We start from the raw sequence: 6904 nt of genomic DNA, 5'->3' as shown, positions 1-6904 counted from the left end.
CTCCCCTCCTGCCAACTCTCCGCCACTTAAGTTTGAAGTTATCGAGGAGCTGGCGCATAGACCTCAATCTGTGCCTTGCCAAGCTTTGGAAACGACTGAATCAAGGGTAGCAGATGCGGTGACTGGAAGCCCCACACCTCTTCACCCAGTGTGGCCAGTCCACCGAGGCACGTCTGTCCCTTCTATATTGTATACTAAACAGGGGGAGATGTGGGAGATCGAGCACCCCACATATCAAAGGAACTCTGAATGAATTTTCCACCGCCTGTCTGATTCAAGCCACAAAAGTTTGCATAGCCCCGAACCAACAGAAAACTCTGCAAATAAATTTAGCTCAGCACAAAGAATCTGGCTTAACCAGATGCCTTAACCTTTCCATGGAACCTGTTTTTGTAACTGCTCTCAAGCATGTAGTTATAGATATGTTTTTGTAAAGTTTAAATTATGATCCTTATTGCTTGCACAAAAGATAGATCTAAATGGAAAATAGGCTAAACAAATAATTGTATTTGCGTAAATATCAATTAGCTATTTGTTTAAGAATTTGCTTCCCCTCCCCCCATCCTGCCAGGTTCCTCTTTATCCTTCCCGCCATCAAAATGTGTTTATGCTCCCATTGGTTAAAATTGTTGTACTTGTACAAATCTGATTGGTTTATGTTTCAATCCTATGTTACTAAAATAGGCCCTGGATTGAGCTATTATGAAAGGGACCCTTGGGCTACTGTGAAGGTAAGAAGAGCTCAGGCCATGGGGGTATTGTTGGAAAGATGTGTGCAGAAATAATGTTAACCGTATATTAACTTCTGATCCTCAATAAAAATAAGCTATTATAAAATAAAAAAAAGATTATATTAAACATGTGTAGTAATAAAACAACAATAGGAATGAGAAAGCCACTAAATTTAGATCTAATATGATTGAATTTTACATTTTATTTATTAAATTGTTTATGATTTTTTTTCCTTTTTTGCGGGGACACACCCAGCATTGCTTAGGTGTTATTCCTAGCTCTGCATTCAGAAATTACTCCCTACAGAATGTCAAGAACTGAACCCCAGTTGGTCGCGTACAAGGCAAACACCCTTCCTACCCACTGTGCTAGCTCTCCAGACCTCATGATAATAAGTTTCAGAAAAATTGAAATAGTAATGCCTACATTTTTCTTTTCTTTTCTTTTCTTTTTTGTTTTGTTTTGTTTTTCGACCACAGCCGCTGATGCTCAGGGGTTACTCCTGGCTATGTGCTCAGAAATCGTTCCTGGCTTGGGGGATCATATGGGACGCTGGGGAATGAACCTTGGTCCTTCCTAGGCTAGTGCACTCAAGGCAGATTGCTTAGTGCCACCGCTCCAGCCCCAATAATGCCAACATTTTTGTATGATTGAAATATTCAATATATGATCCATAAAGTAGAAACTTATCTCATATACTTAGTCATTTAAAAAGTAGGGACCAAGGGGTGGAGCAATAGTATAGTCAATAGAGCATTTGCTTTGCACATGGTCGACCATGGTTCAATCTCCAGTATCCCATATATTCCCCAGAGCCCACTAGAGCACCAGATGAGCTGAGCACAGAACCAGGAATAATCACAAAGGCAGGTGCACCACCAGGTGCGACCCCAAAATAATAAATTAAAATATGTATAAAATAAAATATATATTATAATATGACTATCTTTTTAATCACTGAATCTGTACATTATGTGTTCTGTTTTCTCATTTTCTCATGGCATTCTCTTATTTCCTTCTTGTGCTCTTCTCTAACTTTGCTTCATTTTTCTTTCCTTCTTTACTTGAGTATATTGTTTTTTTCATTGTTCATATTCAGAAATTACCTACAATTACTTCCAGTTTATATGCAACACAATCCACATGAAGGAGTAAAATCAAAAGGTATAGAATCATATTTAATAAAATAATCTATTTTATTAATTAAAAATAGGGAATAAATGAAGAGAGAAAGTAAACTTTTTAACTTTATGATTTAAATGTTAAAATTATTTATTCATATTTTTCAGGCTTCTGTGCATTCACACTACATTGTAGTTGAGTTAATAATTAGAATGGTAACTCATTTTTATTATGTTCAGGAAAGGATCTCATTCCCTATAAAATCTCATATATGGCAAATATGATGGTAAAATAGAAAGAGTTTTCTCAGTCAAATGTCAACTAAATTACATCATACCCAATCTTTTATTTTAAATTTAAGATTTAGTGATGGCCATTGTATTATGAGACTTTCCAGAGCAGTATATCAGTTGAGACTGTACTTGTTCTAATATCACAGTTCTGAATGCCAACCCTAGGAACTGGCATAGAAGGAGTAGAAATTAGACCCAGTACAATTCTATGCTAAGATGAAGTCAATTCTTGGTGAATATGTCAAAAAAAATAGCTGTTAAAACAAAAAGTAAATTCTTAACTATGTACTCTGAAACCAGATTTTAGCTGGTTTCTTCGAGTGCATGAGACCGTGTCTCAAACTGTGTTAAGCTGATCTTAAAAGGCTATTCTAAACAACAAAAAAATGATATGTTTCAGAGCTTGCTATTCTTTTAAAGCTAGTGTCCTATATATATATATTTTGGCCATGAAATTATAATATGCTATTCTATACACTCTTGAAGATTAGCTTGAAGGCTGTGAGTACAGAAATATAAGTAACTGGTGTTTTGTGAAACAAAGCAAGCAGAGTAATGGGGTTGGTGAACTCCGAATGAGTTCAGAGGAAGAAAAGTAGTCTTTGAAACTGAATGGAAAAATCACAAAGTGATAAAAGAAACACAGTGAACTGTCCAGAAATGCTTTTGCTATGCTAATCCATTGTTATTAAAAATATTGTTGCCTAGATTAATTTCTTGCACTTTGAAGCCTAGTTAAGTTATTGATGATCTGATTACCCAAATGGTAAACATAATGGCTGTTGATGCTGCTTTCTCTCAACTATACAGCTTTGCATTCCATATTTTAGAGGAACCCCAGTGAAATTTGGCCAGAAATGGATAGGAAGAATGGGAAAGGCATGAAAACTAGCACACTTAATGAAACTACATAATATTCGCTAAATATAAATGTTTTGCACATAGCACAAATTTCTAAGTGTTAAGCTATTTATATACAATATATGACTGTAGGATAGTTCTGCATTAATAATGATAAAATCGGGTAGGGCCAAATATTAAATCAAATGCACGACTAATTTGGAGAACACACATAAACACACACACACAAGTACCTACACAGACATTCTTTGGATCATTCAGTTCAATTATACCACTGCTACTTTCGCTTGCAGCAGTCAGCTATTAGCTATTTTTAAAGATATTGGGGACTGAATCACTGCTATTCACTACAGTAAAGATGTTTCTATAATTATTTTTGGTACCAATTACCACATAAGGTATGCTAAAACCTCTGCCTTTTGTCTTCTGAATTATTCCTAGCATGATTAATGGTTAACTGTAGTGGTCTTTGTTTTTATATTTTAACACATTGTATACTTAACACCTAATTTAAATAATTATAAGAATATAGCTATAACAATAATAAAAGTAAACCTGGTACATAATACTTCATAGTTCACATATAATTAAACTCAAAAGGTAATATCTTTGTCAATTTTATTAATCTGCCTTAACATAGAAAGGAGTATCCAATAACATTTTATGAAAGCCTAATTTAAAGGAATATAGTATACATAAATTTAACTTTCTACTCTCAAGTTTATCCAACTTTTGTACATTCTTGGATATTTATAAATGCTGATTTAAGGTTTATATTTTAATTACATTTTTTATTTTGCATTCTTGAGATTGCATATCTTCTAAAAAGATGAAAAGATGATATACGATTGAGGTACATAGCAATGTATTAAACATTTACACTGTGTTGATCATAACAAGTAATTCTCATTCTACAAGATATTTACTAATACTATTTATTTTATATTTATTTCATATTTACTACCAATATTTTCAACATCACATCTTATCTTTCTATTTCACATCTTGGCACTCAGAATTTCTGTAAGCACTATGAATAAGAAGACCATAGAGATTGTACTGAAGTTATTTCCCTTGCACGTGGCTGACCCTAATTCTACTTACAGAATAGTCAACGATCCCCAGAGCACAATAATAATCCCTAAGCAAAGAGTCAAGCTTATGTTGTAAGCATAAAGCCAAGAATAATAACTCTACATATATTTTAAGAATTTAATATTTGTCAATCATTTTATCAAAAATGAAATGTACATAAATAAAGCACATGAAATCAGCTTGTTAAACTGAAGACTGAAAAGAACCTAGATTGTTTCAGAATTTCCACACATAGAAATTAGAAAGATAGAAAGATACACAGTATAAAATAAAAATAATCACAAATATAACAATGTAAAGGTAATAAAAATAAAATAAAATAAAAGGCTTTAATAGTATATAAACTTATATGAGTATAATTAAATATATGTAAATACATATATGAAATATATAATTTCAAAACATAAATTTTACATAATATATAAACATATACTATGTATATATCTTATACATATATTTATATATTTCAATAAATTATTTATTTTTCCCTTTATGAATTTTTGATGCCTGGAGACATTTTAAGACTTCTATAATAATATTTATTGCATTTTGTTATGAGTTTTCATATTTGACTCATGTCTGAAAACTGATGTAACTGATAAGAGATAGCTTAAAAGTAATATGCAATGTTTAATTAATAAATTAACTTATTAAATTAATAAAATTTAATTTAATTTAATAAAATTAAATTAATAAAAAGTTATTATCATTTAAATCAACAGAAAATTTCATTTTGGGGTCAGCTTTAGAATTTTAAGGTACAATATAAAATCAGATATCAAAAATGTTATGTTCTATATATAAATGGCTAGGTTTCATTTTACAATCTAAGCTCAATATATATAAACTCTATTGTTCTGATTATCCAGACTACACCAATACACACATACAATAAGAAGCCAGCAGGATGGACTCGGAACCACATCAGGTATATTGGGGATAGGGGTGGGGTAACTTAGGTTTGTGGAACATGAGAATGTAGGAACAGACTTCTTCAGAGCCTTAGCAGGGAGACGGGGGCCAGGATTTTTTTCTTGTTCTATGCTCAGGTTTCACTTCCGTGAGGCTGGAAGACCATACCTATGCGATGCCAAGGAGAGCACCAGTGTTAACACCTTGCAAGGCAAATGCCCTGCTCACTGGAATATGTTTCCCAGCACCATCTACTCTTTTCTATTAGTTTTTATTTTAGAATAATCAGTATAAGCCACATTTTTTCCCAAATAAAAAAGGTCACAATGAATCCTCTGTACATATTGACTGGGACAATGAGTCCTTCTAATAGAAAGCATCCCAGAACAGGAGGAATTGCTGATCCATAGTAAATAAATTTGACACTGTTAAATTGATACTACTCATAATTTTATGTACAGGTCCCAGTTTGCCCATAGCCTCCACCCAATCAGACATTATCGATTTATCCATTTGAGAGATAAGGGAATTTAATTGCTGCCTCCACTAAAATTTTTTACTTACTATGATTCCAAATATTTCCTCTTCTGTTTATGTATTTTATTCCTGGCATTCTAGTTAAATTTTTATTAAATAATTTTGCATTCATTTTCACGTTGTGAATAGAATTTAACACAAATGTTGCTTAATATAAAAAGTTTTTTTCCTTATCTAAATGTGTTACTTAGGAAAAAATAAGCCATAGATTTATCAGGACAGTTCAATGATATTTTTTAATTTTCACAACAGCAGTACAATGTGACTAGAAAAATACTCATAAACATTTTCTATGACAAGACAAATGTATGTACAACAATCATTCATTTTGCATTGACAAAACTCTTTTTTTTTCTTACAAGCTACATATGGTCAATTTCTTCTTTTTTTGTTCTATCTTTTTCAATTGCACCTAGGAGTCATTTTAATATAGATAATTGAATTGCAGTTAATTCTCCATCTGGTGTTCCAGATTGGTTACTTACTACTGCTGATTTGAGGCTGATATTTTTCATTTATATTACTTGATCATTTTATTTACTGTCACATCTCTAACAGTATGTGACATTTACAAAGCATATCATGTGAAGACAGTTTACAATTCCCAAAGCATATCCATTTCTGAAGCACTTGGAAACCTTACAGAAGCCCTATATGATCCACATTTCAACTAACTTTAAAACTAGTGTTTTATCTTTTATTTGTAAATTACAATATGAAATGAGCTTTAGATTAAAGGGATTTAGAAATGATCCTGGATTTGTTACTGTTAGAGTATTATTTTATTATCAAAAATATTTTATTGACTTTGCAAATATGGAGGAATATGGTTATTTATTAATTCTTAAGAGTCATTGATTTTTATAAAACAGTTTAAAATATTGTATTTCAAATAACATCTAAAATTCTGCTGTTCTATGTATGAGTCCTGTTTTTAGTGTTTGAATAGTGAATTAAAGTTTTATAATATTTTGTGCTCACTTTGGCAGCACATGTACTAAAATTGGAACGATACAGAGAAGATTAGGATGGCTCCTGCGCAAGGATGACACGAAAATTCGTAAAGCGTTCCATATTTAAAAAAAAGTTTTATAATATTTTACTTTATTGCATTCTCTTAACTAAGTAAAAAGTCATATCTGGGGCCGGCAAGGTGGCACTAGAGGTAAGGTGTCTGCCTTGCAAGCGCTAGCCAAGGAAGGACCACGGTTCGATCCCCCGGCATCCCATATGGTCCCCCCAAGCCAGGGGCAATTTCTGAGCACTTAGCCAGGAGTAACCCCTGAGCATCAAACAGGTGTGGTCCAAAAACCCCCAAAAAAGTCATATCTATGATGAAATAATATTTTGAA

General features: G+C 32.5%; 1 non-coding gene across 1 annotated transcript; it reads left to right on the top strand.

Moving 5' to 3' along the window:
* The first annotated feature begins 6525 nt into the window (after nucleotides 1-6525).
* Nucleotides 6526-6632, top strand: LOC126004629 (U6 spliceosomal RNA). The gene has a single exon (XR_007493896.1). It is a non-coding gene; the product is annotated as a U6 spliceosomal RNA (small nuclear RNA).
* Nucleotides 6633-6904: the final 272 nt, after the last annotated feature.

Source organism: Suncus etruscus, chromosome 3, assembly GCF_024139225.1.
Source record: "Suncus etruscus isolate mSunEtr1 chromosome 3, mSunEtr1.pri.cur, whole genome shotgun sequence".
Lineage (NCBI taxonomy): Eukaryota > Metazoa > Chordata > Mammalia > Eulipotyphla > Soricidae > Suncus > Suncus etruscus.
Note: the sequence above shows the minus strand (reverse complement) of the source record. Positions and strands in the feature narration are given on the sequence as shown.